Below are 27729 nucleotides of genomic sequence, written 5' to 3'. Positions count from 1 at the left end.
TAGGGTGCGAAATCTTACTTCCCTTTGTCTTACCCACCTGGGATAAAACCCCACCTTCACCGTGTCATAATTCACAATTATCCAATGGCAATACACTATGTAATTCATCAATATGTATTGGGTACATTTGCATGTCAAAGAGTTTAAAAAGAGAGCTCGCAGCCATCTCTCTCTCCCCCCCCCCCCCTCTCTCTCTCTCTCTCTCTCTCTCTCTCTCTCTCTCTCTCTCGGAGACCTCACAGGATTGCTTAACACTATCTATTCTCTCTTCTCTCTTCTCTCTATCTCTCACCTGAAACCTGGCCTTTGGCCAGGCCTCTTTCTTTTCCAATGCTAATATCTAGCACTCTCTAATTCATCCTACTATACTCTGTTTATTCTCCCAGCTAAGCTATATCATCCTCTGACTGGTGTGGTATTAAATTTGGATCACTGGACAGAATTAGCCTTTTTGAAAGAGGTCCAGTGGTTGGAGTATGGCTGCGGCTCCATTGTAATCAATACAGCCTAGTTTCTGACTCATTTCTGACATCTTGAACTTGGCTCCATCACGCCCTTTGCAGAATCCTAAAATACTATCCTTTCTTTATCTTTCTTATCTTGTGGCTTCTCGCTGGCAAGAGGCTACAATCAGTAGACAGTGAGCTTCAAATATTCCAGGATGGACATGAGGAGGAGGGTTTCAATACAGGTCTTCATTTCAAGAAAAGAAAATGTCTAGTTTTTTGTTTTGTTTTTCTCATTATGTCTCTAGTGTTTAGTAGTGCATTGTATATAGCCAGAGATACTTTGAATTAGTAGTTACAATGACCATGCAATAAATAAAATTAGAGGAAAATACATGTTACAATCTGCATTCAATGGATTTCAGAGTCTCTTTTATAGAGAAAATAGTAAAGCCTCATGGGCCTCCATCACATTATGTAAACCTCAAAATTTCTTAGACTTATAAATGTTGGAAATTTCACCATTGGGAAATTTCATACTTGAAAAATTTCCTATTGATAGTGGGTCTTGACTATTGGAATGTGAACCCCATTGGCATGGGAGATTCCTTCTCCTACCTTCTTAAGATTACTTTAGGACAGAAACCCTTTGCTGAACAATGGAAAGGACTTTGACCTATGCTTAAGCATAGAACAGGAATTTCTTTGAGTCATGATTGATTTTAGAATTGATACAATGGAGATACTTGGAATCAATCTCCACCCTATTCAGTCCTAACAGGATTGAGTAAGGGCTGCAGCCTAGATCAAAATTTAATTATTTCAATCTCTACCCTACTCAGGTTAACAGGATTTAGAAAGGGCTGTAGCAAAGGATCAAAGATTTAATTATTTGAAAATATGACCTTCAACAGACATGTGCAAAGCCAGAAACCTCTGGGCGGTCCTGGGTTAAGCTAGAGCCTCCATTGGCACAGAGAAATTGATGGACAGGTGATTGGTAGATGTGAGGACTGAGGGGAGGGAACTTGGATGGTTTCCTTAAGGATAGGGGGGTCTGAAGACTCGAGGAGGTGGTTGAGGAGTTTGTCTGAGTGGTGGGGGTGTCCTCTGAGAAGCTTGCTCTGAAGGAAGCTGAAGGTGGGGGCCTCTGAGACTGTTTCTCCATTTTGGTCACGTGAGTAATAGGGACTGATCTCTTTTCTTTGCCCCAGCTATCTAAGGGCTTGGGCCTTTTGGCCCAGCCTAAACAGAAGGGGTATTTAAGCCCTATTCCCTTCTCTCCATTTTTCTCTCTCTCTATCTCTAATTCCTTTCTTCCTCCTATTGTAATTAAACTCCATAAAAGATTGACTGCTGACTTGAGTTTTCATTTAGGAATTACATAGCTGAATTCCTTGGCGACCTTAAATTAATATATATCAGTCTTTTAAAGTGATTTCCTTGTCACAATTATGAGGAAGAAAGTTGCTGAATACCTTCTTATCCAAGACGTAAGAGTAATTAATAGCTGAGATGGAGGTGGAAAACAAGGAAGAAGGGTATCCCAGATGATCACTTTCAATCAAGCAGACATGCTGCCTGGGGGATTTGAAATAATTCATGTATTAGCAGTGGATGAGTTATAAGACTGGAGTTCCCAAATGGTTTCCATACTAAATTGTCTCATAAGTGACAAATAAAACCAGGCATAGAATAGTGATATACAAATTTTGGTCAACTCACCATTTATGAAAGAAGCCCTGGTAAGCCAATAAATGTTTTTAGTAAAATTCAAAATGACTATTTGGCCTGTTCAAGGGAATGTCTGAAACAGGAAACATTTATCTCACATGCATTATTATGGGCTTTTATTCATAACTTTGGTAATCATTCTCACTAGCTGTATTCTACCACTTTCACTATTGTGAACAGAACCAACATTCAATAAAATTTCATTAGTGGGGAGAAGGAAGTATATAGGAACTGTAGTCTCACCTTGTCATAGATAGCTTTGAGGTCTTTTCTACATTTACAATCTTCTATTATTTTTTTCCAATGCCACAACAACAAATTCCAGTTCTCTGTGAAGAAAAAAGGGGCAGTTACAGTACAACAGTAACAACAACAAGGGGCAGTACAACTATCAATGAAATCATCTTGGAATTAAGGAGATTTGAACTCTAGTTCTAGAGTCTAGTTGTAGTTTCCAATAATTAGTTGTTTTAATTTAGGCTCAGTGAGCCATAACATATCTTCTGATTAAATGTCAAAAAAAGACAAAGGTTACAAAAAGGGCAGCTTTCAAGGGGGAGGGGAATCAATTTTAAATCATCCAATGTCACTAATACATAGAGAAATGTTAATTTTAATGACTTCAAGATTCTACCTCATACTAATCTGATTGAAAAAAAATGATTTCAAATGAAAATTAAAATGATTGGAGTATGGGAAAAAAGTTATAATATTGGTGGAACTGTGGATTGTTATTGGCATTCAGGAAAGTATCTGAACCTAAGCATCATAAACTGTCATTAAATCTTGATCTAGTAATACCATTTCTAGACTTATATCCCAAAGAGATTAAACAATAAAAATAAGAAGGACCCATAGGTATCAAAATAATCACAGCAGACTTTTTATATTTATTTTGCAAAACCAAGGAACTAGAAACCAATAGGATGTTCATCTCTGGGAAATGGCTGAACAAACTATACATCATGAGAAACTATTTCAAGCATTCTCTTAGAGAAATCTGGGTATATTTCTATGAATTGATACAAAGTGAAAAGAACCAGAGAAAGAATTTATTACATTAACATGAAGAAATTTCACAATATCCAGAGGGTTTTGTGAGAATAACATCATGAAGAAAAAGAAGTCTGGAATATTTAAGAAACTCTATTTAATAATTAACCAGAATTCCAGAGGATGAATAGTGAACCATACTACCCACTTTCTAAATGGAGATGTGCTGAACTTAGAATGCAGAATGAGACATACATTTTTGGATAGGACCAATGTGGATATTTGTTTTGCTGGGCTCAACATGTTTGATATAATAATTTCCCCCCTTTTTATTTTTTCCTATATTTTTTGTGGGGGGACAAAAGGAAAAAAAGGAAGAGAAAGGGGTTGTTGGACATAGTGTTGCAACAAAATATAAAGAAAGAAAAAGCTAGCCATTGAAGCATTAATTACACAAAAGATGGCAGAAAGAAGCCGAGAATGAACCATATATAACCCATACAAACAGGATAGATTTGAAAGTTACGTTTTGAATTATATGCCCCCTCACCCGCCCAAAAAAAGAATACATGTTCCATAGGGTAGAGATTCTTAGTTTCATGCACAAGGCTCTTCTTTTCTACTCCATGTTCATTTTATGTAATGCTTAAGTTCATAATAAAGAAAAATAATTTAAATCATTCTATGGTACCATATAAGTAGATGAATACTTTTAAATGGATAACTAAATAATTGAGTTTTTTAACTTAAAATTACCAACAAAATACCTACCTACTTCCTATAGAATAATTCATTAGAGAAAGTATTTTTCCTAAATAACTGAATTAAATATATCTGTATGTATATATACATACATGTATATATGTCATGCCTAGAGGCAACCTAGTATGTGTATATTTATGTGTATGTGTGTGTATATATGTATAAGAACATACTAAAGGAGTCAGCTTAACATAGCGTATAGAGAGCAAGCTAAGAATACCTGGGTTCAAGTTTGTCTAGCACTACTTTAAGACAGATAAGTTGCAGAGGTGCCAGCCAGCATTGGTTGGGTAAGTTTCATTACCTGTGAACATTCTCTATTTCAATAAAATCATAAATTCAGCCCATATCTCTACTTAAAAAATATGATTTAATGAACCCTAAAGATAACATAAAAACGCACAACTCCAAATTTGTCACATGATTCTTCAAACAATTTTGAGCATTTGTAATAGCTTTGCTCTTGAATTGTGATTTTTCTCAAATGATAGATTCAAGAAAGGCCTAAGCTTGCATTTGGAACAAGTGTGATTAATTAATTTCACATAAAAGGCTTTATCTCTTTATGTCTGTCTGTCTGACTGACTCTGTTTTCATGTGAATGTCATGGTAATGGAGATGAAAAATGCTCAGAGCTGGCCTGCCTGCCTCCTATGGACCACACATAACTCAGTCCTACAAGGAATCAGCAGCAAAGGTCCATGGCCCTCTCCCCAGCATGTGACAGGATAAGGTGTCATTACATCCATTAAAAGAATGTAATGCTACCATAAGGTAGCATTACATCCATTAAAAAGAAGAGGCATCTTGTTCTCTTCCTTTGATGCTCTAGCATGTGGCAAGTAATTCTCTCTTATATGTGGATGGGCTGCCCTTTTCCTCACCCTGAGAGCCTGGCAGCTTCTTCTAAGTGGCCACAAGAGACTGAGGGTGCAACTAGGCAAACTTAAACCTGTCTGCCCGTCCTACAGAAATGATCAAAGATCAAGTCTTGAGGTGGTTGTGTTCTGTGTAAAATCAACACTATGAATTTCAGAGGTCCAGAGACCATGAAGTGAATTTAGATCTTGAGTTTATTAATCCATCTTTTGTGAGGAGGAAATTAGTAGCTGTCTCACGGAGTAGACTGAGTACCTTTCTGCTTCCTTATTTGGCCACATTTTTTTCCATTCAATTTTCCCTAGAGCTACAGGCAAACAGTGTCAAAAGGACATGAAATAAATGCTTCAGGTGGTCAGGTCTCTCCAAGATAAAAACTGATCATTAAGTGCTTAGGTCCAAAACAAGAGAGACCCCTTAGTGGAAAAGGAGAGGTAACAACATCATCCCAATTCTCAGGACCCCAGTATTCCTTGTCAGTGTTATAGTATTTAGGAAATTCCTATCACTATTTGATATTACAAATGCATGGCTGGGCTATATTTACTGTTTCCTCCAGGTAGTCAGAGCTCAAATTGTGAATATTAATGGCAGTAAGGGATAGTTAGGTGGCACAGGGGATAGAGTGCCAAACCTGGAATCAGGAAAGACATCTTTGTAAGTTCAAATCCAGTCAGATCAGATGCTAACTAGTTGTGTGATCCTAGGCAAGTCACTTAACCCTGTTTGTCTCAGTTTTATCACCTATCAAATGTATTGGAGAAGGTATTCCAGTGTCCTTATGAAGAAAACCCCAAAGGGAGTCATAGGGAGTAATACACAACTGAAAAACAACATGGCAGTAAGTTGTGACTCCAGGAAACTAAACATTCTTAACTTTGTATCTGTCTTGGAGTGACTATAGATATTTGAATATAATACTTGCCTTCTTAATGATTTATAGTTCTAGAAAAAAATGAGTGCAAAGAACTCTGAATTCCTCACTAAAACAGTCAATATTTAAGAAGTCTTGAAGAGATACACTCAGAACTGGACACTATTACCAGATGTGTATGAATAGCCTAAAACATATTGTCCATCTGAAGAAATCTAGGAAGTTCAAACTTGGTTCAACACTCTTACTAACCTAAGGAACAAGCTTGGATAGGTCATTGGTTCTAAGTGACCTTAAGACACTTCCTTGCTATATGGCCCTAAGCAAATCTCTTGACCCCAATTACCCAGCTCTTACTGCATTGTAAGTGATACTTAGCATCAATTCTAGAATAGAAAATAAAGGTAAAAAATAAAACCCCAAACATTATCTTGTGTTTTTGGTTTTTATTTTTTTATTTTTTATTTTTGGTCTTCTTCTGCTCTTTTTGCTTTACATTTATAAAGATGTGTCCAGGTTTCTTGTATTCCTGATATTTACTACTTTTAATCTGTTATATTTCATTGCATTTATAAGGCAGAAATGATTCAGCCATTCTTCATTTGTCGCACTACTTTAATAACTAATTTATATTAATATTTATATGTATTTCAACTAGTTTAGTTGATTCTGGAAAGAGTGATAGCTCTGCTTCCTCATTGTGTATTCTAATTCCTTCAATTTCTTTTCCTTCTCTTCTTTGTATAGCTAACATTTCTAGTACAATATTGAATAATGGTGGTAATAACACGTATTCTTAGTTCACTCCTTATCTTATTCAGAATGCTTCTAACTTTCCCTTACTACAAATAGTACTTCCTATTGGTTTGAGATAAGTACTAGTTATTATTTTTAAGGAAATTACCATTTATTCCTTTACTGTCTAAAGTTTTAATAGGAATGGGTGTTGTATTTTGTCAAAAGCTTTTTTGGTATCTATAGAAATTATAATATTATTTTTGTTGGTTTTGTTATTGAAATGATCAATTATGCTGATACTGTTCATAATATTGTGCTAGCCATGTATTCCTGGTATAAACTTAAAACAATTCAGATTGAATTCTACAAAATATTTAAGGAATGACTAATTTTAATCCTATATAAACTATTTGGAAAAATTGGAAAAGGAGTTCTACCAAATTCTTGTATGACACAAATATGGTACTGATACCTAAACAAGGAAGAGTGATAATAGAGAATGAAAACTGTTTTCCAATTTTCCTAAAGTGTTATTGTTGAAAAATTTTTTTAAAATACTATATTAAGGAAATTAGAATAACTTGTCACAAAAATCATTTATCTTCCCTTCCATTTTAAAAGATGTATTTCTCATCTTCTATCTGAGATAATTTAACTGTTCTAACTCCCCCTTTTCTCCCTGTGCATTCACCTTTCTAAGGCTTTATTTTTTTTACTTTCCTTGGGGGAATATCATCCTTTCATAGACAACTCACATCAATGACATCTATCTTGCCCAAATAAAGTTTTTAGTAGTTACTCATTTCATCTAACCATGCAACAATGTAAATAATTTAATTGTATTGAATCCCTTAAGATTTCTCTTTGCAGTTTACCTTTTTATGCTTGAAAATCATATTTTGATTTTCACAAACATAATTTTCAAGCATTCATGACTTTGATCTTGCATACTGAGGAGGTATTTCTTTCTCCTTGCCTCTATATTTATCCTTGATCCCCATCCGCAGCATATTCTCTTGCAGATGGGTTGTCCCAAAAATCATTTCCACTGTCTATATTTTCTAGTCTCTTATTTACTTGGTATGTCCTTGCTTCCTACAATCCCACACATATCATCCTTGTCCATACCAACAAAAACAAAAAATAAACTTCTCTTGATCTAACCATCTCCACTACTTATTGCCCTAAAAATTTTAGACTTTTTGTCAAAACTCTTTGAGAAAGCCATCTACCCTTAAGTGTCTCCACTTCCTCCCCATCTGACCTAAGCTTCTGCAATCTGACTCCTTTCCTCATCTTTCAAATGAAACAACTTTCTGTAAAATTAGGAATGATTTCTTATCTTCCAAATCTAATGGCTTTTTCTTTATCTTCACTCATCAAAATCTATGACATTGAAAATCACCACCTGTTCCAGGATACTCTCTTCTCTGTTAAGATTTTTATAAAACTGTATTCACTTTTTGGGCTCTCTTTCTATCTTTCTAATTCCTCCTACATCTCAGTTTCTTTTGTGAATTCTTCAGCCAGGTAAACCCCAAATCATTTTTATCCTAATGACTCTTTTCTTCTGTCAGTTGTTCTTAACCATATTTTTTTGTATCATTGACACATTAAATGGAACCTATAGGCCATTTCCCTAAATTAAGAAAAATTGTTATTATTATTATTTGTTAGATTTGAATTAGAGGTTCTTGCAATTTTTTTCTCTTCCAACATCACAGAATCCCTAAAGTCTATCTATAGACCATTTATGTGTTCATGTGTTCCTAGTTAAAGAGAACTTATATAAAAACTCACCTCAATCAGTTTCCAGATTTTCCAGCAGTTTTTAAAAAGAATATTAATATTATTCCTGATTCCGGTAGTCTCAGGACTTTGAGTTTATCAAACATTATCTTACAAGATCCATCTGATTCTGCATGTTGTACACCTAATCTTTTCCACTAATTGATCATTGATCTTTCTTTTTCATTTTTTTTGGTCACTTAATCATATCTGACTCTTTATTATTTGCTTTGGGATTTTCTTAGGGAAGATAATGGAGTAGTTTTCCATTTACTTCTACAGCTCATTTTACAGAAGAGGAAACTGCAAACAGGGATAAATCACTTGTCCAGTGTCACACATCTAGTATCAGAGATCTATTTCTTAAACTGCCCAAATAATTTAGATAATTTCTACTTTGTAAATGACTTTGAGATATGGAAGAGCTAGTAGTAGTTTTCCTTTCTTCTAACTTTTTTGTTTTTCATTATGTCTCCTGAGATTCTTAACCCTTTTATTCCTCCAAATGAATTATGTTCTAACTTTCTTTAATTCTATAAAAGCAATCCTCTGGTAGTTTCTTAGGTATAGAAACCAAATACATTAATTTAGATAGTATTTCCATTTCATGATATTAGCTTGGTTTCCAGAGGATTTTAACTAATGTTTATTTTTCCTCATTTAGATGCAAAATGTTTCCAATGTTTTAAAAAGAAATTTGAGTTTCGAATTTTCTCCTTCCTCATCCAATGAAACAGTAATCTCATTTTACATGCGTAGTCATGTAAAACATTTCCCCCATTTTAATCTTTTGTGGAAGAAAATTTAAACAAAAAAACTGAGTGAAAAAAGTTTGCTTTAGTCTGGATAAAGACACCATCCATTGTTTCTCTTGAAGCAGATGGCATTTTTATCAATAGCCCTTTGGGATTGTTTTGGATCATCGTTTGCCGAGAATAGGCAAGCTATTCACAGTTATTTATTACAGTATTCCTGTCACTATCTAATGTTTGTCTGGTTCTTATTTCACTGTTTCAGTTTTTGCATTTCCAATTTTTTTGAGCTCCCTTTTTCTGTCACTTCCATAAATAATCATATACCACAACTGTCATTACCCAATTGATGAGTATCTCCTTACTTTCCAATTTTTTGATTCTCCCTCCCCAAAAAAGAGTTGCTTAAATATTTTTATATGTATACTTCTTTCCCTCATTCTTTTATTTCTTTGGGATACAAACCTAGTATTGATATTTCTAGGTCAAAGAGTATGCATTGTTTTATACCCCATTTGGGCACAGAATCAAACAGCTCTCCAGAATGATTGAATCACTTCACAACATCCCCCCCAACAGTCTATTAGTGTCTCAGTCTTTCCACATCCCCTCCAAGTTTTGTCATTTTCCTTTTTCAGTCATAATTTGCCACTCTGATAGGTGTGGAGTTTACCTAATTTCCATTTTCTAACAATAATTTAGAGCATTTTCCCATAACTCTAGAGTTTTAAATACTTTTTTTCTGAGAACTTCCTGCTCACATTCATTTATCAATTGAGTAATGACTTATATTCTTATATATTCAGTTCCTTTCTTTATCTATTAGAGAAACCAGGCTCCTATAGGAGAATTGTAAATTTTTTTTACCATTAACTGTGTATTATTTTTCATATTATTTCCCCCTATTTTCTGACTAAATCTTCCTTCAATTTTTCTGCTTTTCTATGAGCCCCATTACCCTTTCCTTACTCTCTTCCCCCTTACTTGCCTGGGGTAAGATAGATAGCTATACTCAATTGATTCTGTCACCATTTCCCTCACTGAGCCAGTTCTGATGAGAATAAGGTTTACATGCTTTACTTCTCACCTTCCCCATATTCCCCCCTCTCTATGCATGTTCTTTCATGCCTCTTTCATGCATGAAAATTAATCCCATTTGATTTTTCCCTTCGCTCTCCTCCCAATGGATTCCATCTCATGCCTTCATTTTTTAATCTTACCCCATCATTTTCAACCCAGACCCTTCCCCCTCCCTCCTTCTTTCTCTCTTCTCTCTCTTTATATACTTATATATATACATATATATTTATATATTTATTCCTTTTAACCTCTCTAATAATGACAACGTTCTTTTTAGTCACAAGAATCATCTCCTCATGTAGTGAGGTACACATTTTATCCTTATTGACTGTCTTTTTATTTCTCTTTCCTGTTTGCCTTCTTATGCAAAGATATTTAAGAGTCAAAATTTCCATTCAGCTCTGATCTTCTCATCAGGAATGTCTTAATACTATCTATTTGCAGTGAATATTCATTTTTTCCATGCAAGAATTATGTTCAGTTTTGTTGGATAAGTGATTCTCATGAAGTCTTAGCTCCTTTGTCCTCTGGAATACTCTATACTAGGCCCTCTGATCCTTTCAGTTAGAAACTGCTAAATCTTTTGTTATCCAGACTATGGCTCCATAATATTTGAATTATTTCTCTCTGGATGCTTCTAGTATTTCTCCTTGACCTGGAAGTTCTGGAATTTGGCCACAATATATCCTATGAATTATCCTTCTGTAATCTAGCCCTCAAAGGGACAATTTCCTTCTGAGTAGTTGTCTGACCCCCTTAACCATCTGTGGCTGAGAGCTCTGGAATCCCCTTGCTGCTGATTATGATGTATCCATGGACTGTTTCCTTGGTGGGGCCTGCCTTGTCCTTCCAATTTCTGCCAGGCAAGAGAATTCTACCATTGTACAACTTTGTTGTCATGTATCCTCTGCCTATTATATTAAAGAACAAAACCAATTAAGGCATACTAAACTTTACATTTCATACTGTAATCTCCCATCCCCAAAGAAATACCTCATTGCTTTTTCAGCTCCTTTAACAACCTTAATACATGGAAATGATTATGGGAGCCAGAAGAGATTGGTATAACAATGCCCCATGTCTTAGGCAAAACCTCTCATGGAGATACCAGGGCCCTTATACCACTAGAGGTATTCATAACCTAGATACTTAGACATCTGAAGCCATAAGCTTTATTCCTTTCAAAAACTTTATTACTTCTTAGGTTGTATCACCTATGAAATTCTGTAATTGTCTATTGCTTTGCTTCTTCTGATATTTAAGATGTTCCCTTTGCTTTCTTATTTGTTGAGTATATATATAGTCAATTCACAATAGATCTTTCACATTCAACTTATATTACTTGTTCTTTAATTTACAAATAAAGAAGAAGTAAAGCCTAAAGTTGACAAACTTTTCAGATACACTAGTAAGTATAGTAAGTAATATAGTAAGGATATAATACTATAATAATATAATAAAGGGATAGAGACAAAGAAAAGATGTTCAATTGATGCATCTGTCAAATCAGAAAAAGTTTGAGCATCATAGATCAAGAATTTTATTGCTGGGAAGAAGCTTAGAGACCTTTTATATCAGAAGTTCTTAACATATTTTTGTGTTTCATTATTGAAGTTAGGAGCAAATAAAGGCACAGAAAAGTCAAGAAATTTTAGTGAATAGAAAGGCACTTGCCTTTAAAATGATCTCTGACAACTGCCCTTTATAAAATTACAAATTACAAAAAACTACAAAGGAATTAATTATATTGAAATACAGATATCAAAACTTAAAACAAAACAAACTCACTGACTGTTGATTAATAAATTATTTTTAGTATAATTTCATTATTCAACTTGGGAGCAAGAAAAGACACCAAAAAGTCAAGTGAAAGAATGAGTGATCAAAAAATTTGGTGAATAGAAAGGCACTTGCCTGGGGACATTAAAATGATCTCTGACAAACTGCCCTAGATGCAGTTTCTGTGTGTGTGTGTGTGTGTGTGTATGTGTATGTATGTATATATGCATGCATGTGCGCATGTGCATAGACAGAAATAAATACAGGCATAGATGCAGATATGAATATATGAATTATATATAAAAATTTGATGCCTAGATGAAGCAGAAAGCATCATCATAGCAAACCATTCCACAACAAAATAACCAAAGCAAACTCCTGTACAACACACAATCCCACTATTTATCAAACTGCCACCCTCCAAACCATAACACGTCCTACCTCGTTTTTTCCTTTTCAGAAATGATCTCCCCAATCTCCTTCCCTTATTTATCATCATCCCTCCTGTTACCTTGGTAATGTGACATAACATTATAAGTGCTCTGTGATGTAGTCATCTTTTATTGGGTGGAGTGTTTGGCCCTATAAGGGAACAACAGATCTTTTATCCTGAATAAACTCTTCTTCAAGATGTATTCTGTTACAAATTGTTTCAAGTTATATAAAATTCTTTTTTGGTAGTTTGATTAGCATGGCATGGAATAAGTAGCATTGTCATCTTATTATATTAGCTCAGTCTACCCACCGGCAAAAATGTTTTTCCAGTTGTTTATATACAATTTTATTTGTATGAAAAGTGTTTTGTAATTGTGTTCCTATAATTCCTGCTTTTGTCTTGACAAATAAATTCCCAAGTATTTTATATTGTCTATAGTGATTTTTTAAAAAAACCCTTACCTTCTGTCTTGGAGTCAATACTGTGTATTGACTCCAAGGCAGAAGAGTGGTAAGGACTAGGCAATGGAGGTCAAGTGACTTGCCCAGGGTCACACAGCTGGGAAGTGTCTGAGGCCAGATTTGAACCTAGGACCTCCCATCTCTAGGCCTGGCTCTCAATCCACTGAGCTACCCAGCTGCCCCCTGTCTATAGTGATTTTAAATGGAATTGCTCTAACTCATTGCTCATGATTTGTTTAGGTTTATTTTGTGTCCTACAACTCTGCTAAAGTTATTAATTATTTAAACTAGTTTTTTAGTTGATTCTCTCTAATTCTCTATGTAGACCATTGTAACATCTTCAGAGTGATAGTTTAGTTTCCTCATTGCCAACTTTAAATTCCTTCAATTCTGTTTCCTCTCTAACAGTGTTGATAATGGACATCCTTCCTTCACTCATGATCTAACTGGGAAAGCTTTTAACTTATCCCCACTGCAAATAATTTACTGATGATTTTAAATAAACACAAGTTATTATTTTAAGGAGAGGCTCTTTTATTCATATGCTTTCTGGTATTTTTATTAGGAATGGGTGTTGTATTTTGTCAAAGGCTTTTTCTCCTTTTTATATCTATTGAAATAATCATTTGATTTCTGTTAGTTTGCTTATTGATATAATCAATTATGCTGATAGTTTTCCTAGTATTAAACCAGCTTTGCATTCTTGTTATAAATCCCACCTGGCCATAGTGAAAAATGATTGTGATATATTTCTATAATCTCTTTGCTAGTATTTTATTTAAGATTTTCACATCATGGTTCATTAAGGAAATTGGTATGTAATTTTTTTCTCTGTTTTTGGTCCTACTGGTTTAGGTATCAGCACCATATTTGTGCCATAAAAAGAATTTGGTAGGACTCTTTCTGTTAAGGTCCAAGATTTTACCCACCACCAAGGAAGACTGCGGGCAATGCAATCAGGCAAGGAAAAGGCCCTTTATTGTGGAACTGATACGCACATCAGTGGGAGCCTCTGCCATCAGAGTTCCGATTTCCCTCCTGAGGATTCAGTCTTAAATACTTTTCAGCATGAATAATCCCCCTCCCTTCCTCCTTCCAGTCTGTTGCATGCCCTTGTTGGAAAGTTGCTTTTTGCACCTGGGGTCTTGGTGCTGAAGTTTATCAGAGACCTTGGACAGGTCCCTGCACAAGGTCCGAAGCTTATCTGTCTATAGCGAGGCCTTGGCCAGGTTTGAAGTTTATCTGTCTGTAGCGGGGCCTTGGCATTTTTCCTGGCTGAATTTCTCAAGGCAGTTTTCAATTTAGATCTCCCTCATTTCCAACTTCTTTTTCTCTTAGGGGGCAAAGGGGGTACCTGCCCGTTCGCAGTTCTCAGTCCAGGGATCAATAATGGCTAGGGGCTGGTACTGTTGTCGAAGGGCCAATATCTGAATGGCATCCAGCAGGTTTAAACTTCCAAGGCTAGGCGATTCCCTGCTCTGGCTTCTCTCACTTTTTTGCTTGTTTTAGCAAATAGTTTCCTTATTGTTGAGATTAATTGTTCTTTCAAAGTTTGATAGAATTCCCTTGTGAATCCAGTTGGCCCTAGGGATTTTTTCTTAGGGAGTTCATTGATGATTTAGATGTGCTTGTCTGAAAAATGAGGCAAAAGGCCTTGGAAGGCTTGGTTTGGAAAGGTTTGGAAAATGCCTTTTCTCTCCTGTAAAGACCTAGAGTTTCTCAGGCCAACCTTGTTTTTGAGTCTGGTATCACAGTGCCCGGCTTTATCACCAGACTTATCACCTCCAAATAATTAATGGGATTTATGTATTAATTGGGCAGGTAGGTGATATGATTAATGTAAATAACAATTAATAATTAAACTTTGTGCCAGGGCTCCCAGAACACTGGACATCATGTAGCCAGATATCCCCATGGTTGTTGCACTTTCTCACCCAAAGCCAAAAACCACAGTAATGGGCACCTGGGAACCTTGTAGAAGAGCTCCTCTCTCCCATGACAACAGCCCCAGGTTCATCTCTTCAGTTCCATGGTTCTATCAGTACCAGGAAATCAAACCTCTGATAAAGGCCTCTGTAGGTGAGTGACTCCATCCCCAGGACTCTTCCTGCTGGGGATGCTATGGGCAAGTTGAGACAACTTTCTTTGGCTTGTGTAGTCACTTCTCATCCTTGTAACATTAACCCCATTTAGAATTTAAATCTCCATACAAAGTTAATTCTTATAAAATTATAAATCCAAACTCACCATCCAAGTGTGTGGGCTGCACCTCCTTCAACAACTTCAGTAATAAAAATACTTGATTTCTTTTCATCCTTGTCTGCTGGATCAGAGAAGCTACAAACATGAAATCCTAGTTATTTTTCCCCTATAAATATAATAATAATAATAAAAGCATAAAGCATCTAAAGCAACAGTAACAATAAGATACAAGTTTATAGTTTTGCACTGTAATTATAAACTATCCACTGTTAATTCCCTTGCATTCTTTCCTTAATAATTAGCAATATCTGACTCTCTTATACCCTAGACCAGTGATGGAGAACCTTTTTGGACTTTTCAGGGACCCTGAGCCATGCCACGTCTCCAGGACTGTGTGTCATGCCCCGCCCCTCCTGTAGTGTCTCCTCCCCCCCATATAGCTAAAAAAATTAGATTTCTTCCTCCTTCTGTTTCTGTTACTCTTCCATCAATCTATCCACAAGAAAGGTCATTCAGGGGCTCATCTATATAGCAATAGCATAACTAAACTATGCTAAAGTATGCCATTCTCACAACCAGGCATTTGCCTCATTTCTCTACAAAATGTAGGTCTAGCTCCATCCAAACAATATTTTTGAGAGATACCATACTACCACCTATCACTTCTTCCCTTCTCCTTCACACTTTCCAATTCAGGAAGCAACTCAGTCATTGCCCATGGAGAAGGCATTTCAGTGTAGTCCTCTATGGTTCTACTCATCATCCCTAAAACTTTCTAACCCCAAATAGCCTTCTTTGGCCACAGCTCCCCTGTGTTGTCTTCCCCTGTTTGAATGTAAGCTCCTCGGGAGCAAGAACTATCTTTGATTTTGTACTTACTTCTTCGGCACTTGGCATCCAGCAAATGTTTAATAAAGGGCCTAATTTGTTCATTTATTAACAAATTTGAGATGATTGACAAATTCTAGATCAAGAAGGACCTTGTCCCCTTGAGTTGCCACCTTTTCTTTGTCAGTGTTTATAAACCTTGTTATGATATTTTGTGGTCTGCATACTGAACAGTGTCTGTAGAATGGGAACTTGTCAGTTAACTAAATTTCTTCATGACTTTTCAGGGCACCTCTCTCTAGTCTATTTTATCAGTTCCCTCCTCATTTTCTTCTTTTGTGTTTCCAGAGATAATAAAGTTATCTATATATGCCAACATTTCCACAGAAGTCATGGCTCCAATTCTTTTGTCCAAAAAAAAGGATCAGTGTTAAATTGGGGCCTTAAAGCATATATTGAACCTGGTTACAAATTTAACAAAGTATAAATCAAAATAATGCCATCTTAATCTGAAAAAGTTCTCTGATAGTACTTAAATGAATACAAAATTGATCATTTGTGCATGGTAGAAAGATAATACAGAACATTTTGAACTCTTGGCATAGTGTATGTACATAGTGGCATAGTGTATTTTCAGGTTTCTTGCTAAAAGTCTGGTAATAAAAATATATTCATACCTTTCCATTCTTATACTATAGAACAGATTTATGGATGAATGAGTTTATGGCCTCAGATGATCCCATTGAACATCAGTTCTTTCAGTTAGTTTAAATAATTTTTCCGTTGTGAATATTTAATTTTATTAGATCATATTTGGAATGAGCAAGGGTCAGTGACATAGATTCTTGGTGGAGTTCCTCAGGCACACCTCATGTTCTATTTATGCAATAACAACATACCTATCTATCCTCCTGCTGAGATTTTGCCTCAAACAATCCCTTCCCTTCTTCTGAAAATAAGGAATCCCCAAAGTCAAACTATTCAGAATTCTCACTAATATGGTTGAGAAGGCAGAGCTCATTTAAAAAATATTAATTAATTTTTCACAATTATATGTAAAAACAGTTTCCTACATTTTTTGTATTTAAGTGATTTCATTTTTGATTGATGTTATCTCCTTCCCTTCTTCCCTCCCTCCTCCCAGAATTGACAAACAATTCAATCTAGGTTATGCATTTATTATCACACAAAACATATTTCCATATTTCCATGTAAGTGGAAATCTTATAAAACCAAAACCCTAAATCATAAACCAAAATAAACAAGAGATAAATCATATGTTTCATCTGCATTTATATTCCAACAGTTCTTTCTTTGGAGGTGAGTAGCATTCTTTTTCATAATTCCTTTAAAATTCTCCTGGTTCATTGCATTGTAGCAGTCTATCACATTTGATCATGCCACAATATTTTAGTTACTGTCTATAATGCTCTCCTGGTTCATCATATTTCACTCTGCATTAGTTCACTTAGGCCTTTCCAGTTTTTCCTGAAAGCATCCTTTTCATCATTCCTTATAGCACAATAGTATTGCATAACCATCTGATACCACATTTTGTTCAGCCCATTCCCCAACTAAGGGGCATCCATTCAGTTTCCAATTTTTTGCCATCACAGAAAGTGCAGCTGTAAATATTTTGTACAAACAGGTCCTTTGTCATTTTTTTTTATGTCTTTGGGATACAGACCTAGTAGTGGTATTGCTGGATCAAAAGGTATGCTTTGTGTAATGATTATTCTGGGGGTGTGTTTTTGGTCTAGAGGAGGCTATTATTGATGAGCAGATGAGGTGATATAAGGTAGAAGTCTAGATGGAGTGACTCCTCCTGTGCTTGCTCACTCACTCTTCCTGGGTCATGATACAAGTGTGTAATTTAGGAATATGTGGTTCCCTGGTGGTAAGTAGGTGATGGGGAGTTGAAGGGAAGTCTCCCGTATCAGATGATGGAAGGGATACCCCCATATTCCTGTGTATAAGCTGGGCAGGAAGACAAATGCTCACCCCCATTCACCCCCACCTCCCCTTCTCTGTCTCGGCAGGGGATGGGTCCTGATCAGCACTAGTGATGGCTGGATGCACCTCAGAGATTAGTTCCCTCAAAGCTCCTTTGAATAAACCTCTTTGGTGATATCTGACTGCAGTTGAATAGTTTAATAGATGTTGGATATTAGGATAGTGGGGAGTTGGATTGAGGGTAGAGGGGTCCCTATTTTCCTAAGTCCCATAAGGTCCTTGGTTTTGATTGCTGCAAAGCAAGACCAGAATTTCACCTCCCCTTCCCGCTATATCTTACACTAAATTTAATACTAGAAGGGTCAAGGAATAAGTAGAGTAGATGCAATAGGCTGAGAGGGAGAGTCTAGCTCTCTGGCCAAGAGTCCGAAACCCTCACAGGTCTGAAGAGACCTGACACTCTTGATAGATGTTATCAGAGATACTAAGACACAGGAACACTCTTCTGAAGAAGTCTCAGGGCTAGTCACTTGGAAATCCTCAGTTGGCTCTTGACAAATCTCTAGCAAGGAAAGGTGCTTCCTTACATCTTGAGATCCAAGCTCAAAAAGTCAGAGTTCCTCTTGGAGCTTCTCCAGCTCTGTTCTTCTCTCCCATGATCCTCTGCTACCAAAATCCATTGCCCATCAATCATCTTTTCTTCCAATGTTCCAATCTTATCTTTGCATACTGTTCTTACAATTGTTTTATAGTCCTCTGGACATAATTCCAAATTGCCCTCCAGAATGGTGAATAAATTCACAACTTAACCAGCGTTGTATTGGTTACCCAGTTTTGCCATATTATTAGGGACTTATTGAAGGAGATGATATGTGGATTCTTTCAATTTCTATTTTACCCTCTTATTCAAGAACATCAGGGCAGTTTTCTTGGATAATATAATTTCTTGTAATATAATGTCTAAGTTTTTTATCATGATTTTTAGGTAGTCCAATAATTCTTAAATTGCCTCTCCTAGATTATTATTTAGGTCAGTTCTTTTTTCATGAGATGTTTCATATTTTCTTCTATTTTTCATTCTCTTAATTTTTTTTAATATTGGTTTGAGTTTCTTTCCATGGAAAGATTTTTTTAATATGATTGCACATGTAAAATCTATATCGAATTGCTTACCATCTCAACTGTTAGGGTTGGGGAGGAAGGAGGGAGAGAATTTAAGACTCAAAATTCCTTTAAAAAATACAAGAAACTGGCAGAGCAAAGATGGCAGCTTAGTAGCACTGAAAGCCAAAACCACTCGACTATCCTTCCAAACCAATTTTTTGAATCCCTTCAAAACTACAGGAGTCAAAATCCAACAGCAAAATGGAGTGAGAGGGTTTTACAGCTGAACACAACTTGAAAGGTAGGTAGAGAAAATTGATTTTCATGGGATAAGGGTGAATCAGAAGCAAAACTGCACATGAAAGAGTGCTGGCCGAAAACCCAGTTCTTTCTCTGGAAGCAGATGGCCATTTTTATTTCAAGTCCTTTGGAATTGTTTTGGATAGTTGTATTGATGAGAATAGCTAAGTTCTCAATTGTTGATTGTACAGTATTCTGGTCAGTACATACAATGTTCGCCTAACTGTGCTTATTTCACTCCGCTTCAAGTCTTTCTGGGTTTTTCTCCTGCTCACCATTTCTAACATCACAATAGTATTCCATTACAATTGTATGCCATAATTTACTCAGCCATTCCTCAATTAATGGGTAACCCCTCACTTTCCAATTCTTTGCCCCAATAAAAAGAATTGTTTTACATAATTTTGTTTGTATATGGCTTTCTCTTTTTTGTTTTTTATCTTTTTGGGCTATATACCTAATAATGGTAGTAGTAGTCTCTAGGTAACTGAGGATGACAATTGTCTTTGTGCGTTTTCATCTATGATAGATGAATGTGCACAAAGACACTTGTGCGTGAAGGAGATTTAAGTGGAAAAGTCAATGCACAGAGACAGTCCCACTCTCTTGGCGTTGGAAGCCTGGGTCCAGTGGCACGAAAAGTCATTACAGCTGGAGACTTCCTCAGCTGCATTGGATGGCCATGTTGTCTTTTGTGCTCCAACATGCCCTAAGCACTCCACAGTGCTTTGCTGCGTCGCCATCTCAGCCGTTGAACCTTCTTATTGGTTTTTTCTGTCTGTTAGGCGGAAGCAGTCTTCACATGCTGGGTGAGCAAGGCCCTGGTTCACCAAGGGTCTACGACCCGATGACTACCCTCACAAGGTTTAGCCAGACTGTCGAAGCTGTTGCCCGGGGTGTGGCCGCTGCCGCATGCTAGCAGCTACTGGGAGCCACAAGTGAGAGTTGGGTGTCAGGTGGGGGTCAGAGGCTGGAGAGCTGCCCTAGAAGGGCACGACAAGCCCTCCATACCAGAGATACTACCCCTCCCTGAACACTTCATACACCCCTAATAATGGTAATACTGTAAAAAACATGTATTGTTTTATAGCCCTTTGGGACAAGGTCTAAGTTATTCTCCAGAATGCTTGAATCAATACACAACTCACCCAACAGTGCATTATTAATGTCTCAATTTTCCCACATCCTCCCCAAGTTTTGTCATTTTCCCTTTTTGCCATACTCAGCATTTGTTTGATGGTAGAAAGCTTTAATTGCTTTGTCTGAAAACTTTCATTTAAATTTTAAAAATATATATTTTTACCATTATGATTACTGTGTATTACTCTCCATCCTATTTCACTCTGTTTAGTTTCTGACCAACAGATCCCCCAATTTTCCCTCTTTTCTATCAGCTCTACCCATCTTATCTTTACCTCTTTCCCCTTTTACTTTTCTGTAGGGGAAGATAGATATCTATGCCCAATTGATTGTGTATATTCTTCCCTCATTGAGCCAATTCTAAAATGGCAGTAAAATTCCCTTTTCTCCTCTTCCCATCTTCTCCAATTTTTAAACTTTCATGCCTCTTTGAGATAATTTACCCCATTCTACTTTTCCCTTCTCATTATATCAATGCCTTCTTCTTTCTCATGCCTTAATTTTATATTTTTAGATATAATCCCTATTATATTCAACCCACACTCTTGCCCTCTCTCTATTTATAATTGATCTATATTTTTCAAATTTTTAGTTTTTAATTCTCTCCCTCCCTCCAATTTGTCTTAAACCTCCTGAGAAGGTAAGCTGTGAGACACATCGATTATACATATGAAATCATACAAATAACCACATTAAGCCAAAAACACCCAACAAATTAAGTGAGAAAATTATGCTTTCATTTATACTCAAGAGTTCTTCAATTCTCTCTGTGGAGGTGGAGGACACTTTTTATTATTATGAGTCCTTTTGAATTGTTTTGGAGCATGATATTGACCATAGTAGCTATGTCTTTCATACTTGCTCATCATTACAATATTACTGTTCTTGTATACAATAATCTCCTATTTCTGCTCACTTCAATTTGCATCAGTTCATATAAGTCTTAACCAGATCTTTCTGAATCTATACATCTTGCCATTTCTTAGAGAACAAAATATTCCATCACAATCATATTCTACAACTTGTTCAGCCATTCCTCAATTAATGATCCTCTTCTCAGTTTCCAATTTTTTGCCACCACATAAAACTGCCATAAATATTTTAATATATTCAGCTCCTTTTCCTTTTTCTTTGATCTGTTTGGAAAAGAAACCTGGTAGTGGTATTGTCGGGTCACAGCTTAATAGTCTTTTAGACATAATTCCAATTTGTTCTCCAGAATAGGTGAACCTCTTTTCGACTCTGCTTCATTATTAGTGTCCCTATTTTCCCATATCCCCTCTAACATTTGTCATTTCTAACAGATGTGAGGTGGGACTTCAGAGTTGTCTGAATTTTGATTTCTCTAAATCAATTATGATTTAGAGCATTTTTCATAATGACTATAGCTTTTATTTCTCCTGAAAGCTGTACATCTCTGTTGACCATTTATTTTTTGGGAAATGGATCTTATTTTTTTGAATTTGACACTCTTCCCTAAATAATTCAGAAGGGCTCTATCAGAGAAATCCATAAAAAATTTGATATCAATTCACTGATTGATACCTTTTGGTAAAATGTAATTTCCCTGATTATCTATTCAATTAGATCTATTTTTTTGTTTTTTTTTTGGTCAAAGAACATGATTATTATGCCTGTGCATTTTTTCCTATCAGCCAAAAAGCATAATACATTCTGTTCCAGCTACTTATTTTAACTGTGTGTCTGTTTCAAGTGTGTCTCTTGTAAACATGGTACTGTGATGTTTAAAATGAAAATGAGGCAAAATGAAGCATATTTTTCTCAAGGTAAAATAACAGTTCATTAACAATGACACTTATAACTGTTAAAAAAAAGTGGGGTCACTGAGCAATTTTGAAAGGAAAACTTCCTTTGTATCTTTTATTCTGATTAATGAGGCAAAACTCAGGCCAAAGAAAGTTAAAAGAAGTTTTAAATAAGTATGTTAAGGTATACACAGTAACAGGAATAATGAAGAATGATCAATTGTGAATTAATTAACTATTCTCTGTGATGCAGGGATTCTGGGCATTTCCAGGGGATTCGTGACCAAAAAAAAAAAAAGGCTCACCACTGCCACAGAAGGTAGTAAGTGTGATTACAGATTGAAGCAGAACATTTACTTTCTTTCCTCCATGAATTTTTCTTTAGTGTAAACAATATGTAACTTCATTCACATGATGAACATGGAAATATATATTGTATGATAGCCCATTTACAACATATATCATATTACCTGCTATCTTGAGGAGGGGTATAGGTAGAAAAGAGTGAAAGAATATAGATTGCCAAATGCCAGAAAATTATTAAAATTGTATCAACATGTAAAAATAATAAATTTAATTAAAAAATAAGCAAGTCAGTGTAGCAACATGTTGAATGGCTGATCACTGGGGATCAGCAAGGTCTCAGGTTGCCACCAGCTCATTTTGGAAACCTTTGTAATGAAATAGAGACGATTCTGATAGATTCATTATCAGCAAAAGAGGTTGGGCCCTTACATCTTAGTTCTCCAAGTATGTGACAATCTATGGGTCATAGATAAGTTCCTGACAATGACTGCATGACAAATAAGAGGGTCATACAAAGGTACCAAGTGAGCAACACCTCCTCTCAATGCTGACTAGCAGAGTTGAGAACAATGAGTCACTGAGTTAACATAACTTTCAGTACCACTTCAGCAAAGACTAGGACCCAGATGCTGCAGAAACAGAAGAAAACAAAAGAAAATGAAACAAAAACATTTTTATTGAGACACAGTAAAGGAGAGTTCAGGATATTTGGGAAACCTCATACTTTGCTACATGCGGGGAAGCATGGCTTGATCTTCAGTTTTGGATAATCTCACCCTTCTGACAATTAATATGGGTTCATTACTTTAAGGGCCTCAACGACCTCTAGTAATCATGACTAGAAAATCAGAACCACCCCCAGCAGGAATACCCTCCTAGCCATCCTCCTGGGGAGACCAAACCACTACAATTTTTTATGACAAAGACCGAAGAAGTGTTCCTTGTGGAGGGCTTGGCCTAAACTGGTTTCAGTTTAGAGGTAAACAAAAAAGGGCTCCCAGAATTAAGAAGTTAGCCAGCAAAGTTGGGATAGGAGGGCTAAGAGCACAAGATAGATAGCACCACTATCTTTTGATCATACCTCTAAGCCAATTCAGACTAGAAGAGACCCACATTTTTGAGCAAGGTGAGTTCAGGCAGATACTGATAATTCAAAAAAAATGCAGCATAAACAGTAGAAATCACAGGTAATATGTACTATTTATCTCACACATGAGGTTGGTTTCTAAACAATTTTGCTATCACTTCCATTTTATGGGGGATTTCATTCTATTCACATAGACCTTTATGATTACTATGTATTTCCCACCATCCTATTTGCTTCCATTTATCCTTTTATTTTAACCTGCTCCTCTTCAAGTCTGTTTTGTTTTTTAATTATTTATTATTTATTATTATTATTATCTTATTCAGTTACATGTAGAAAATTTTTGAGAATTGTTCTTTGAAATTTTAGGATTCAGATATTCTCTGTCTCCTTTTACCTGTTTCTCTGTATGGTGGTAAATATTCTGATATAGGTTACATCAGTACTTGATATATATAAATATATATATATATGATATATATATATTTCCATATTGCTCATATGGAAATTGCTCATAGAGAAGATATAACGCAAATATAACAAATATCTCATGAAGGAAATAAAGTAGGTGATGTCATACTTTGATTTGAATTCAGACTCCAACAGTTCCTTCTTTAGTTCTGGATATCATTTTCATCATGATTGCCTTATTACCTTGGAAATTTGCTTTGCTTATTATGATTTAGTTCTTCACAACTGATCATTGTATAGTAGTAGCAGTCTCTCGGTAATCAAGGACGACGATTGTCTTTGTGCGTTTTCATCTATGGTAGGATAGATGAGTGTGCATAAAGACACTTGTGTGTGAAGGAGATTTAAGTGGAAAAGTCGATGCACAGAGACAGTCCCACTCTCTTGGCATTGGAAACCTGGGTCCAGTGGCACGAAAAGTCGTTACACCTGGAGACTTCCTCAGCTGCATTGGATGTTTTTTTTTGTTGTCCTTTGTGCTCCAACAAGCCCTGAGCACTCCACAGTGCTTTGCTGCATCACCACCTCAGCCTTCTTATTGGTTTCTTCCACCTGTTCTGCCAAAGCAGTCTTCACATGCTGGGTGAGCAAAGCCTTGGTTCACCAGGGGTCTACGACCCGATGGCTACCCTCACAAGGTTTAGCCGGCCTGTCGACTCTGGATTGTCCTCCTGGTTCTGATCGTTTCACTTTACTTCAGTTTATATTTGTTTTCCAAGATGTTTTTATAAACTTATTCTGTTCCTCATTTCTTATATTCTACCATAACCATACAAGACACTTGTTCATGCATTCCCCAAGGGAGAAACAATAATTCTTTCTTTGCCACTACATAAAGACCTGTAAAAATGGAGATTTGAACCCCAGACTTCAATTCCCAGGAGTCCTTGGTAGCTCCCAGAGTTCCCCAATAATCTCAGGTGAGGGTTTTTTAAAACAGATTAATGCTTCTAGCAGAGAAACTAATTTTTAATACTTCTAGCAGAGAAACTAATTTTTAATACTTCTAGCAGAGAAACTAATTTTTAACTGCCACAGTTTGGTGTAACAACTTCGGGAAAACGAAATACCCTCAATCTTCTTATCTACTGTAACTAAGTTCAGCCTTTAATAGCTAGTGCCTAGTTTGTTTTTTAAGCCATGTTTCTACAAGATGCTTTTTTAGAAAACCATCTTGATCAGCTCTGGCCTGCAGCCATCTGCTTCAGACTTTCTTGATTCAATATCTCACCTGCCCACCCTTCCTTCCAGACTGGCTCAGCTCCTGTTCCCAGTGTCCAGACCTATTTGACTCAGATCTCGATCACCTGGTGACCTGCCATGCCCCCCCCCTTCCCCCTGCCCCTGCAAACTCTAGCCTTGGAGCAATTCTGACTCATTGCCCCAGGCCCAGGACTCTCTATCAGCTGGTAAAAAATGGGGGGGGGGATAATTTTCCCTTAGGCTATGATTAGCCTCCATGTGGACTGGGGGCAGGGGATCACAGGAGGGGAGAAAGAAAGGAAAAGAAGGAAGAGACTTTTCCAAACAGGAACTTACAAGCATGGGGTATTTAAAAGGATATCTTTTAATTATATTGGTTCTTTCATTTACTTCACATGAAATTCAGGGGAAAAATTCAGCTTTCTACAACTCTTTAGCTAACTTTGGGGAGGTAGCTGGGTGGCTTAGTGAACTGAGAGCCAGGCCTAGAGACGGAAGGTCCTGGGTTGGAATCTGGCCTCAGACATTTGCTGGTAGTGTGGCCCTGAGCAGGACGCTTAAACCCCATTGCCTAGCCCATACCAATCTCTTGCCTTCTGACAATAGGCATCTAAATGGATTTTAAAAAAAATGGAACTTTAAAGAAACTGGAGGTTATATTTTTAAGGCATTTCAGATTCATGTTTTATAAAAAAATCTCTGTATTCTATTGCATTTGCTGATTGCTTTGTTTAAGATTTAACTTTGTGATTTGAAGTTCATATATTACTGCATTCAATACTCTTCTGTTACACTAAATCATTTTAATGTACTGAGTTTTTAAGTACTGTTATATTCTGTTGCTTTTTCCCTATAACCATACCAAACGAACAAACACTGAATAAGCCCATATAAAAACAGTTTTTATATTTTTGACTTTGTAAATTGTCACATAGAGGATATATAGACTGCATCAGAAACATTGCTACAACAACCTTTGGAAAATTTAATGAGTTTTACTTTGTTTCTAATTATCTCAAATCGATTTTAAGGGTTCTTTAGACATGATTTTTAGAATTTTTCTTAACTATCTCTGGTCATTTTTGCCTGCCCCTAATATGAGGTAAGGCCCACTCTAGCAGCTGAAGTGAAATACAATTTAACCCTCAACTCCCACATTTCTAAAAATGTGAATGGAAGTTGGGCAGTTAATCTCAGGGCATTTGTACCCCTAAAAAGCCTCCAAAAAAGGAACATCTCTTATTCATAACTCTTCAGCTCATTTTACTTCCACCAGAATGATATCTAGATGAGTTTTACTTTGTTTAAAAATATGTTTACCTAGGTTGAAAGATTTGCTACATTTGTAAAAATTGTGACAAATATCTATCAGTTCATAAGTTTTTTTTTAAAATGTCATACAGCAACTTATGTGAAATATGATAGTGTTAGTTTGCTATTGTAATTAATTGGTCTATTGAGAATTTGGGGGATACTGATTTCTACATATTTGTACTACTGTTCTTTAAAAATGAAAAAGGTTTCCTTGTAAAATTCATTCACAGTGGATCATGGCCAGATATGAAGAAATGGATCTCATTTTTGGTGAGAAAGCCTTTCATTCTATATTTTCTTAGCTGACACAATGTGTCAATGATTATAAGACATATTTTTTAATTAAAAAAAACTTTTATATTTTTCTTGCATGTGCAATATACTATTTCAGTTTTTTCCTCTCCTTTTATATTTGAAGCACATGTCACCAGTATTAAGGTTTTCTTTAACTTTTTTGAATCTTCTTTCTTCTTCACCAAGAAAAGTCTCAGTTTCTCTTGGCCAGCTCAACTCTTAAATAGACCACCTACTCAAAAGCTTCTCCCCTGGTCAGCTTCCACTCCTCAGAGCCAGAGAGACAGAGCCAAGTTTCTCTTCTCAGTGTCAACTTCAACTGCTCAGAGCCAGAGAAACCCCCAAAACCAAATTAGCCTCACAAAGGTCTTTCAGCCAGCTTCAAATGTCCAGGTGACTTCCAGTCAGAGACAAAGTCCAAAAGCCCAGTTTTTCTTCTCAGTATGACCAGCAAACCCCCCAACTGCCACTCCTGGGAACATTCCATTGGAACACTGGTTCTTGCATCTTGGTCCACAAGTCCTGCAAAACCTCTCTCCCTTCATGTCTCTATCACAGAACCAATACACAGTATTGATTCTAAGACAGAAGGTAAGGGTTTAAAAAAAAAAAAGATAAGACCAAGCAGTTTTTAGATGAAGACATCAAAGCTATCAATAAGCATATGAAAAAATGGTCTAAATCATTCTTGAATAGAGAAAATGCAAATTAAAACAACTCCACTTCACACATATCAGATTGGACAACATGAGAATAAATGAATATTGGAGAGGATGTGACAAAATTGGGATGCAGATGTATTGTTGCTGGAGTTGTAAACCAATTCAACCATTCCAGAGGGCAATTTGGAATTTTATCCAAAGGGCTATAAAACACTGATTTTGATCCAGAATACCAATAAGCCTGTACCTCAAGGAGCTTTTAAAAAGATGGGGGGTGGGGGGAAGGAACTAATTGTACAAAAATATTTATAGCAGTTTTACTGGTGGGAAAGGCTGAGTAAATTGTGGTATGTGATGATGGAATACTACTGTGATTT

General features: G+C 36.2%; 1 long non-coding RNA gene across 1 annotated transcript in view; it reads right to left on the bottom strand.

Moving 5' to 3' along the window:
* Positions 1–213: 213 nt before the first annotated feature.
* Positions 214–27729, bottom strand: part of LOC103103985 (uncharacterized) — a 68217-nt gene continuing 40701 nt past the window's right edge. The window contains exons 2-3 of the long non-coding RNA XR_474027.3: positions 14970–15059; positions 214–2509 (exon numbers count right to left, since the gene is read on the bottom strand). This is a non-coding gene — a long non-coding RNA (uncharacterized LOC103103985). The remainder of the gene's footprint in view (positions 2510–14969; positions 15060–27729) is intronic.

This window comes from Monodelphis domestica, chromosome 4 (assembly GCF_027887165.1).
Source record: "Monodelphis domestica isolate mMonDom1 chromosome 4, mMonDom1.pri, whole genome shotgun sequence".
Taxonomy (NCBI): Eukaryota; Metazoa; Chordata; class Mammalia; order Didelphimorphia; family Didelphidae; genus Monodelphis; species Monodelphis domestica.
The sequence above is the reverse complement of the archived record's forward strand: the minus strand, read 5'-3'. Positions and strand labels throughout refer to the sequence as shown.